Raw genomic sequence first — 11867 nt, 5'->3', positions numbered from 1 at the left:
CCCGTGGCGAATAGGCGTAGTGCCGTTGAATACCAAATAGACGTCCTGCCTACCACTAAATGTAGTGTGCAGATATACTTAATGACAGTGCAATGGCTCAATGCCAAATGAGTATAATATGGAGATGTGTGATGATGAGTATATGCATAGAATTAGCCCGCTTGGCACGTCACTCTTCCTTTGCTGCCACCACCCAGTTATACGTCTGGGAACGTCATGTGTGTGTGGGGGTGTAAGAATCGTGTGCAAGAGAGTGTAAGGGAAAAACAGGAGTGTGGGCGTGGATGTATGTGTGTATAATATGCGTGTATGAAAGTGGTTTGGTAGCGTGCGAACCGAGGGGGCGTGGTGGGTGTATGAGATGTGTGAATGTATGAACGAATAACTGAACGAATGTGTGAGTGAGTAAACAGTTGAGAGACTGCGTGCTTAAACCGACTCGATGTGTACTAATTATTCATATATGTGCGAGTCTTCAGAGTAATCAACATGTAGCTGGAGATTTCAACCATAGGTAAATAGTAATCCTAGAGTCCATCATCTGAGGCGACTTCAACTCTCAGGTAAGTAGTAATCCAAACCTTTAAAAACAATGAAACCAGCTTCCAGCTAAGTACATAAGTTTCTTCTGTGACCAAGTTTCTTTTTAATAATTTATAAATCAATAGGCCAGGAGTATACCCATCGCTCATTCACATATACTGGTGCAATAGATTTAATTTGATAATTATTTTAACGTATGCTCAACCTGCCAGTATTATCAAGATAGAGTTGTATTATTATACTATTGTTAATATCTTTTTTCTTTTCCAGATACAGAATTCAAGTTAATCTTTATATTCGGATAAAATATTTGAATAATTCTCTTCAGATGGAAAGCTGAAATTGATCTCTTCGTTTCAAATACAATATTCAGATTAATACTTTTTTTTCCAGTTTTAAGGTAAAGTATTTCGTATCCTCCTTCAGCCAAAGTATCCACAATGAGAAACAAATTAAAATGATTTAAAATGAATATACAAACTTTAAAATAATAATCATTCACTCGGTATTTAAAACATATGATTCAGAAACACTTCACAGGTAATTTCGTTTATTATGTGCAGAAATACCGTAATCATTAAATAACAGAATAATTGACATACATGTAAAAATAAATGAACTTTATAGTTGTTGGCCTTTGCTCCACAGACGTTCACTCTTAGACACCGTTCAAGATGTGACATATATATACATAGAAATATCCGATGGTATACAAACAGTAGCAAAAGGGACCTTAACTAACACAATAAAAATAGATAGATAGCGAAACGAATCAACTTAGAAATCGGGGTTGATGTCGCCCCAATAAAATTAATCTAAAATGGATGTGGAGGCGGAAATACCGGAATGATACTAGGCAATATCCTAAAGACTGAATATAGATTAACTTAATAATTGTACTAAAATAACTGCGTATAGGGGCAAGCAGTTATAAACAATTAAAAGAAACGAATTATTAGCTTGACTAATATAAATGAAATATGGCGAATTGACGCAGTCACATAGATGACACCACAATATATAGTTTTCTGCAGAATTTAGTCACGAATAAAGTAAAAAAAAGGCACTTTGTCTATGTTATACCTGGCGTTAATTTTGATGCAATAATCACCACTCTCGACCTGAATTTCACAACTGTACACGACCAATAACTTATCTGGTTGCTGGACGAGATGGAAAAATCAGCCAGGGTACTCGAAGAGAGAGAACAGAGCTTTCTGACAAGACAAGCGTGTTGAACAAAGGCTGGAAGCGGGCTCCGCTGGAAGCCCACGTGGCAGCTCTTATATACAGAGCTTTCGAGTTATCTTAAAATACTACGTAAAGGTAAATAAACACGTAAAATAACTAAAAATGAAATACTGTTCTTAAAATGGAATTAGTGAAAAATAAAAATGACTCTTAAAACGCAGAGGTAAAAGAATTAACGAAAATAAAAACAAACCCGAATGTAAACAAAAGAATGTCGGGAATAAAATACGCTAAAAAGGCGTAAAAGCTCTTAAAACTGAAAAAATAAGTAAAAATGCAAAACCGATTAAACGTCTAAAGATGCTGCTGCTTAAGAAACAACCTCCCGACCTTCTTTATGCAATAAAAGCTCGAATGTTCTGTGTACAAAAGATTACGTATTGCAGTGTCATCAACACAAATATATATCCTAGCATTTGAAATGAAAACTCCTTACATCCTAAAAACATTGATAAACATTTAAAAGATGACGATGCGGCGCGACAACGCGATTTACGTCGTAGAAGAGCAGATAGAAGTGCAGCGAATGATTCTGGTGGCATCTGGCAACTGCAACTAATGTTTATATTCATCTTTTCAGGCCAGGGGATGCTGGAATGGCCTGATATCGTTCCAGGTTGATAAGGCATCCACTTGTCATGCTGCTACGTCGACCCGGAAGCAGCGAGATGATGAAGCGGCGCCAGAGTCGTATCTAACGGCACTCGATGTCGCCAAAGGGGTTGCCAGGGGTCACTGGTGTTTCAATATTGCTTCCTCGCTCAAGATACGTTCCTGCAAAGTCATGGCGTTCAATTTCAATCTTAATTGAGGCAGGGCGCACCTTTATGTAACGTAATCGAGGGCGATTGCGCATGGACGGCGCCGTCGACCGCGACAAAACGGATTACAGTTCAATTCACTGATTTTTGTTATATTAAAGGAAAAATCAATTGCGAAAAAAAAGGTGCAAGAAAAAAAAAATGACGATCCTGAAAAAAAGCCAAAAATGCTTAAAATACACGTTAGAGCCATTCTGATAACGAAACGGATTACAGTTCAATTCACTGATTTTTGTTATATTAAAGGAAAAATCAATTGCGAAAAAAAGGTGCAAGAAAAAAAAAATGACGATCCTGAAAAAAAGCCAAAAATGCTTAAAATACACGTTAGAGCCATTCTGATAACGAAACGGATTACAGTTCAATTCACTGATTTTTGTTATATTAAAGGAAAAATCAATTGCGAGAAAAAAGGTGCAAGAAAAAAAAATGACGATCCTGAAAAAAAGCCAAAAATGCTTAAAATACACGTTAGAGCCATTCTGATAACGAAACGGATTACAGTTCAATTCACTGATTTTTGTTATATTAAAGGAAAAATCAATTGCGAAAAAAAAGGTGCAAGAAAAAAAAATGACGATCCTGAAAAAAAGCCAAAAATGCTTAAAATACACGTTAGAGCCATTCTGATAACGAAACGGATTACAGTTCAATTCACTGATTTTTGTTATATTAAAGGAAAAATCAATTGCGAAAAAAAAGGTGCAAGAAAAAAAAAATGACGATCCTGAAAAAAAAACAAAAATGCTTAAAATACACGTTAGAGCCATTCTGATAACGAAACGGATTACAGTTCAATTCACTGATTTTTGTTATATTAAAGAAAAAATCAATTGAGAAAAAAGGTGCAAGAAAAAAAAATGACGATCCTGAAAAAAAGCCAAAAATGCTTAAAATACACGTTTGAGCCATTCTGATAACGAAACGGATTACAGTTCAATTCACTGATTTTTGTTATATTAAAGGAAAAATCAATTGCGAAAAAAAAGGTGCAAGAAAAAAAAATGACGATCCTAAATAAAAAAAATAAAAAATGCTTAAAATACACGTTTGAGCCATTCTGATAACGAAACGGATTACAGTTCAATTCACTGATTTTTGTTATATTAAAGGAAAAATCAATTGCGAAAAAAAAGGTGCAAGAAAAAAAAATGACGATCCTGAAAAAAAGCCAAAAATGCTTAAAATACACGTTTGAGCCATTCTGATAACGAAACGGATTACAGTTCAATTCACTGATTTTTGTTATATTAAAGGAAAAATCAATTGCGAAAAAAAGGTGCAAGAAAAAAAAATGACGATCCTAAATAAAAAAAATAAAAAATGCTTAAAATACACGTTTGAGCCATTCTGATAACGAAACGGATTACAGTTCAATTCACTGATTTTTGTTATATTAAAGGAAAAATCAATTGCGAAAAAAAGGTGCAAGAAAAAAAAATGACGATCCTGAAAAAAAGCCAAAAATGCTTAACGTGTATTACGTTTGAGCCATTCTGATAACGAAACGGATTACAGTTCAATTCACTGATTTTTGTTATATTAAAGGAAAAATCAATTGCGAAAAAAAGGTGCAAGAAAAAAAAATGACGATCCTGAAAAAAGCCAAAAATGCTTAAAATACACGTTAGAGCCATTCTGATAACGAAACGGATTACAGTTCAATTCACTGATTTTTGTTATATTAAAGGAAAAATCAATTGCGAAAAAAAAGGTGCAAGAAAAAAAAATGACGATCCTGAAAAAAAGCCAAAAATGCTTAAAATACACGTTTGAGCCATTCTGATAACGAAACGGATTACAGTTCAATTCACTGATTTTTGTTATATTAAAGGAAAAATCAATTGCGAAAAAAAAGGTGCAAGAAAAAAAAAATGACGATCCTGAAAAAAAGCCAAAAATGCTTAAAATACACGTTTGAGCCATTCTGATAACGAAACGGATTACAGTTCAATTCACTGATTTTTGTTATATTAAAGGAAAAAATCAATTGCGAAAAAAAAGGTGCAAGAAAAAAAAATGACGATCCTAAATAAAAAAATAAAAAAATGCTTAAAATACACGTTTGAGCCATTCTGATAACGAAACGGATTACAGTTCAATTCACTGATTTTTGTTATATTAAAGGAAAAATCAATTGCGAAAAAAAAGGTGCAAGAAAAAAAAAATGACGATCCTGAAAAAAAGCCAAAAAATGCTTAAAATACACGTTAGAGCCATTCTGATAACGAAACGGATTACAGTTCAATTCACTGATTTTTGTTATATTAAAGGAAAAATCAATTGCGAAAAAAATGTGCAAAAAAAAATGACGATCCTGAAAAAAAGCCAAAAATGCTTAAAATACACGTTAGAGCCATTCTGATAACGAAACGGATTACAGTTCAATTCACTGATTTTTGTTATATTAAAGGAAAAATCAATTGCGAAAAAAAAGGTGCAAGAAAAAAAAATGACGATCCTGAAAAAAAGCAAAAAATGCTTAAAATACACGTTAGAGCCATTCTGATAACGAAACGGATTACAGTTCAATTCACTGATTTTTGTTATATTAAAGGAAAAATCAATTGCGAAAAAAAAGGTGCAAGAAAAAAAAAATGACGATCCTGAAAAAAAGCCAAAAATGCTTAAAATACACGTTAGAGCCATTCTGATAACGAAACGGATTACAGTTCAATTCACTGATTTTTGTTATATTAAAGGAAAAATCAATTGCGAAAAAAAAGGTGCAAGAAAAAAAAATGACGATCCTGAAAAAAAGCCAAAAATGCTTAAAATACACGTTAGAGCCATTCTGATAACGAAACGGATTACAGTTCAATTCACTGATTTTTGTTATATTAAAGGAAAAATCAATTGCGAAAAAAAAGGTGCAAGAAAAAAAAATGACGATCCTGAAAAAAAGCCAAAAATGCTTAAAATACACGTTAGAGCCATTCTGATAACGAAACGGATTACAGTTCAATTCACTGATTTTTGTTATATTAAAGGAAAAATCAATTGCGAAAAAAAAGGTGCAAGAAAAAAAAATGACGATCCTGAAAAAAAGCCAAAAATGCTTAAAATACACGTTAGAGCCATTCTGATAACGAAACGGATTACAGTTCAATTCACTGATTTTTGTTATATTAAAGGAAAAATCAATTGCGAAAAAAAAGGTGCAAGAAAAAAAAAATGACGATCCTGAAAAAAAGCCAAAAATGCTTAAAATACACGTTTGAGCCATTCTGATAACGAAACGGATTACAGTTCAATTCACTGATTTTTGTTATATTAAAGGAAAAATCAATTGCGAAAAAAAAAGGTGCAAGAAAAAAAAATGACGATCCTGAAAAAAAGCCAAAAATGCTTAAAATACACGTTTGAGCCATTCTGATAACGAAACGGATTACAGTTCAATTCACTGATTTTTGTTATATTAAAGGAAAAATCAATTGCGAAAAAAAAGGTGCAAGAAAAAAAAATGACGATCCTGAAAAAAAGCCAAAAATGCTTAAAATACACGTTTGAGCCATTCTGATAACGAAACGGATTACAGTTCAATTCACTGATTTTTGTTATATTAAAGGAAAAATCAATTGCGAAAAAAAAGGTGCAAGAAAAAAAAAATGACGATCCTGAAAAAAAGCCAAAAATGCTTAAAATACACGTTTGAGCCATTCTGATAACGAAACGGATTACAGTTCAATTCACTGATTTTTGTTATATTAAAGGAAAAATCAATTGCGAAAAAAAAGGTGCAAGAAAAAAAAAATGACGATCCTGAAAAAAAGCCAAAAATGCTTAAAATACACGTTAGAGCCATTCTGATAACGAAACGGATTACAGTTCAATTCACTGATTTTTGTTATATTAAAGGAAAAATCAATTGCGAAAAAAAAGGTGCAAGAAAAAAAAAATGACGATCCTGAAAAAAAGCCAAAAATGCTTAAAATACACGTTAGAGCCATTCTGATAACGAAACGGATTACAGTTCAATTCACTGATTTTTGTTATATTAAAGGAAAAATCAATTGCGAAAAAAAAGGTGCAAGAAAAAAAAAATGACGATCCTGAAAAAAAGCCAAAAATGCTTAAAATACACGTTAGAGCCATTCTGATAACGAAACGGATTACAGTTCAATTCACTGATTTTTGTTATATTAAAGGAAAAATCAATTGCGAAAAAAAAGGTGCAAGAAAAAAAAAATGACGATCCTGAAAAAAGCCAAAAATGCTTAAAATACACGTTTGAGCCATTCTGATAACGAAACGGATTACAGTTCAATTCACTGATTTTTGTTATATTAAAGGAAAAATCAATTGCGAAAAAAAGGTGCAAGAAAAAAAAATGACGATCCTAAATAAAAAAATAAAAAAATGCTTAAAATACACGTTTGAGCCATTCTGATAACGAAACGGATTACAGTTCAATTCACTGATTTTTGTTATATTAAAGGAAAAATCAATTGCGAAAAAAAATGACGATCCTAAATAAAAAAATAAAAAAATGCTTAAAATACACGTTTGAGCCATTCTGATAACGAAACGGATTACAGTTCAATTCACTGATTTTTGTTATATTAAAGGAAAAAATCAATTGCGAAAAAAAAGGTGCAAGAAAAAAAAATGACGATCCTAAAAAAAAAAATAAAAAAATGCTTAAAATACACGTTTGAGCCATTCTGATAACGAAACGGATTACAGTTCAATTCACTGATTTTTGTTATATTAAAGGAAAAATCAATTGCGAAAAAAAAGGTGCAAGAAAAAAAAATGACGATCCTGAAAAAAAGCCAAAAATGCTTAAAATACACGTTTGAGCCATTCTGATAACGAAACGGATTACAGTTCAATTCACTGATTTTTGTTATATTAAAGGAAAAATCAATTGCGAAAAAAAAGGTGCAAGAAAAAAAAAATGACGATCCTGAAAAAAAGCCAAAAATGCTTCAAATACACGTTTGAGCCATTCTGATAACGAAACGGATTACAGTTCAATTCACTGATTTTTGTTATATTAAAGGAAAAATCAATTGCGAAAAAAAAGGTGCAAGAAAAAAAAATGACGATCCTGAAAAAAAGCCAAAAATGCTTAAAATACACGTTTGAGCCATTCTGATAACGAAACGGATTACAGTTCAATTCACTGATTTTTGTTATATTAAAGGAAAAATCAATTGCGAAAAAAAAGGTGCAAGAAAAAAAAAAATGACGATCCTGAAAAAAAGCCAAAAATGCTTAAAATACACGTTTGAGCCATTCTGATAACGAAACGGATTACAGTTCAATTCACTGATTTTTGTTATATTAAAGGAAAAATCAATTGCGAAAAAAAAGGTGCAAGAAAAAAAAAATGACGATCCTGAAAAAAAGCCAAAAATGCTTCAAATACACGTTTGAGCCATTCTGATAACGAAACGGATTACAGTTCAATTCACTGATTTTTGTTATATTAAAGGAAAAATCAATTGCGAAAAAAAAGGTGCAAGAAAAAAAAATGACGATCCTGAAAAAAAGCCAAAAATGCTTAAAATACACGTTTGAGCCATTCTGATAACGAAACGGATTACAGTTCAATTCACTGATTTTTGTTATATTAAAGGAAATATCAATTGCGAAAAAAAAGGTGCAAGAAAAAAAAAATGACGATCCTGAAAAAAAGCCAAAAATGCTTCAACTACACGTTTGAGCCATTCTGATAACGAAACGGATTACAGTTCAATTCACTGATTTTTGTTATATTAAAGGAAAAATCAATTGCGAAAAAAAAGGTGCAAGAAAAAAAAATGACGATCCTGAAAAAAGCCAAAAATGCTTAAAATACACGTTTGAGCCATTCTGATAACGAAACGGATTACAGTTCAATTCACTGATTTTTGTTATATTAAAGGAAAAATCAATTGCGAAAAAAAAGGTGCAAGAAAAAAAAAATGACGATCCTGAAAAAAAAAAAAAATGCTTCAAATACACGTTAGAGCCATTCTGATAACGAAACGGATTACAGTTCAATTCACTGATTTTTGTTATATTAAAGGAAAAATCAATTGCGAAAAAAAAGGTGCAAGAAAAAAAAATGACGATCCTGAAAAAAAGCCAAAAATGCTTAAAATACACGTTAGAGCCATTCTGATAACGAAACGGATTACAGTTCAATTCACTGATTTTTGTTATATTAAAGGAAAAATCAATTGCGAAAAAAAAGGTGCAAGAAAAAAAATGACGATCCTGAAAAAAAACAAAAATGCTTAAAATACACGTTAGAGCCATTCTGATAACGAAACGGATTACAGTTCAATTCACTGATTTTTGTTATATTAAAGGAAAAAATCAATTGCGAAAAAAAAGGTGCAAGAAAAAAAAATGACGATCCTGAAAAAAAGCCAAAAATGCTTAAAATACACGTTAGAGCCATTCTGATAACGAAACGGATTACAGTTCAATTCACTGATTTTTGTTATATTAAAGGAAAAATCAATTGCGAAAAAAAAGGTGCAAGAAAAAAAAATGACGATCCTGAAAAAAAACAAAAATGCTTCAAATACACGTTAGAGCCATTCTGATAACGAAACGGATTACAGTTCAATTCACTGATTTTTGTTATATTAAAGGAAAAATCAATTGCGAAAAAAAAGGTGCAAGAAAAAAAAAATGACGATCCTGAAAAAAAAACAAAAATGCTTCAAATACACGTTAGAGCCATTCTGATAACGAAACGGATTACAGTTCAATTCACTGATTTTTGTTATATTAAAGGAAAAATCAATTGCGAAAAAAAAGGTGCAAGAAAAAAAAAATGACGATCCTGAAAAAAAACAAAAAATGCTTAAAATACACGTTAGAGCCATTCTGATAACGAAACGGATTACAGTTCAATTCACTGATTTTTGTTATATTAAAGGAAAAATCAATTGCGAAAAAAAAGGTGCAAGAAAAAAAAAATGACGATCCTGAAAAAAAGCCAAAAATGCTTAAAATACACGTTAGAGCCATTCTGATAACGAAACGGATTACAGTTCAATTCACTGATTTTTGTTATATTAAAGGAAAAATCAATTGCGAAAAAAAAGGTGCAAGAAAAAAAAATGACGATCCTGAAAAAAAGCAAAAAATGCTTAAAATACACGTTAGAGCCATTCTGATAACGAAACGGATTACAGTTCAATTCACTGATTTTTGTTATATTAAAGGAAATATCAATTGCGAAAAAAAAGGTGCAAGAAAAAAAAATGACGATCCTGAAAAAAAACTAAAAACACTTAATATACACGTTAGAGCCATTCTGATAACGAAACGGATTACAGTTCAATTCACTGATTTTTGTTATATTAAAGGAAAAATCAATTGCGAAAAAAAGGTGCAAGAAAAAAAAAATGACGATCCTGAAAATAATCAAAAATGCTTAAAATACACGTTAGAGCCATTCTGATAACGAAACGGATTACAGTTCAATTCACTGATTTTTGTTATATTAAAGGAAAGATCAATTGCGAAAAAAAAGGTGCAAGAAAAAAAAAAATGACGATCCTGAAAAAAAGCCAAAAACGCTTAAAATACACGTTAGAGCCATTCTGATAACGAAACGGATTACAGTTCAATTCACTGATTTTTGTTATATTAAAGGAAAAATCAATTGCGAAAAAAAAGGTGCAAGAAAAAAAAAAATGACGATCCTGAAAAAAAAAAAAAATGCTTAAAATACACGTTAGAGCCATTCTGATAACGAAACGGATTACAGTTCAATTCACTGATTTTTGTTATATTAAAGGAAAAATCAATTGCGAAAAAAAAGGTGCAAGAAAAAAAAAATGACGATCCTAAAAAAAAGCCAAAAATGCTTAAAATACACGTTAGAGCCATTCTGATAACGAAACGGATTACAGTTCAATTCACTGATTTTTGTTATATTAAAGGAAAAATCAATTGCGAAAAAAAAGGTGCAAGAAAAAAAAAATGACGATCCTGAAAAAAACCAAAAATGCTTAAAATACACGTTAGAGCCATTCTGATAACGAAACGGATTACAGTTCAATTCACTGATTTTTGTTATATTAAAGGAAAAATCAATTGCGAAAAAAAAGGTGCAAGAAAAAAAAATGACGATCCTGAAAAAAAAAAAAAAAATGCTTCAAATACACGTTAGAGCCATTCTGATAACGAAACGGATTACAGTTCAATTCACTGATTTTTGTTATATTAAAGGAAAAATCAATTGCGAAAAAAAAGGTGCAAGAAAAAAAAATGACGATCCTGAAAAAAACAAAAATGCTTCAAATACACGTTAGAGCCATTCTGATAACGAAACGGATTACAGTTCAATTCACTGATTTTTGTTATATTAAAGGAAAAATCAATTGCGAAAAAAAAGGTGCAAGAAAAAAAAATGACGATCCTGAAAAAAAAACAAAAATGCTTAAAATACACGTTAGAGCCATTCTGATAACGAAACGGATTACAGTTCAATTCACTGATTTTTGTTATATTAAAGAAAAAATCAATTGCGAAAAAAAAGGTGCAAGAAAAAAAAAATGACGATCCTGAAAAAAAAGCAAAAAATGCTTAAAATACACGTTAGAGCCATTCTGATAACGAAACGGATTACAGTTCAATTCACTGATTTTTGTTATATTAAAGGAAAAATCAATTGCGAAAAAAAAGGTGCAAGAAAAAAAAATGACGATCCTAAAAAAAAGCCAAAAATGCTTAAAATACACGTTAGAGCCATTCTGATAACGAAACGGATTACAGTTCAATTCACTGATTTTTGTTATATTAAAGGAAAAATCAATTGCGAAAAAAAAGGTGCAAGAAAAAAAAAAATGACGATCCTGAAAAAAAAAAAATGCTTAAAATACACGTTAGAGCCATTCTGATAACGAAACGGATTACAGTTCAATTCACTGATTTTTGTTATATTAAAGGAAAAATCAATTGCGAGAAAAAAAGTGCAAGAAAAAAAAAAATGACGATCCTGAAAAAAAGCCAAAAATGCTTAAAATACACGTTAGAGCCATTCTGATAACGAAACGGATTACAGTTCAATTCACTGATTTTTGTTATATTAAAGGAAAATCAATTGCGAAAAAAAAGGTGCAAGAAAAAAAATGACGATCCTGAAAAAAAAAAAAAAAAAAAATACACGTTAGAGCCATTCTGATAACGAAACGGATTACAGTTCAATTCACTGATTTTTGTTATATTAAAGGAAAAATCAATTGCGAAAAAAAAGGTGCAAGAAAAAAAAAATGACGATCCTGAAAAAAAACAAAAATG

General features: G+C 31.1%; 1 long non-coding RNA gene across 1 annotated transcript; it reads left to right on the top strand.

Annotated features, from left to right (window-relative positions):
* Nucleotides 1-5983: 5983 nt before the first annotated feature.
* On the top strand, nt 5984-7920 carry LOC147466254 (uncharacterized). Its single transcript, XR_015190940.1, has 2 exons — nt 5984-6063; nt 6931-7920. It is a non-coding gene; the product is annotated as an uncharacterized LOC147466254 (long non-coding RNA).
* The last annotated feature ends 3947 nt before the right edge of the window (nt 7921-11867 follow it).

This window comes from Penaeus japonicus, unplaced genomic scaffold, assembly GCF_977035675.1.
Source record: "Penaeus japonicus unplaced genomic scaffold, GWHDUDI00000001_assembly GWHDUDI00002376, whole genome shotgun sequence".
In the NCBI taxonomy this organism is placed as follows: Eukaryota; Metazoa; Arthropoda; class Malacostraca; order Decapoda; family Penaeidae; genus Penaeus; species Penaeus japonicus.
Note: the sequence above shows the minus strand (reverse complement) of the source record. Positions and strands in the feature narration are given on the sequence as shown.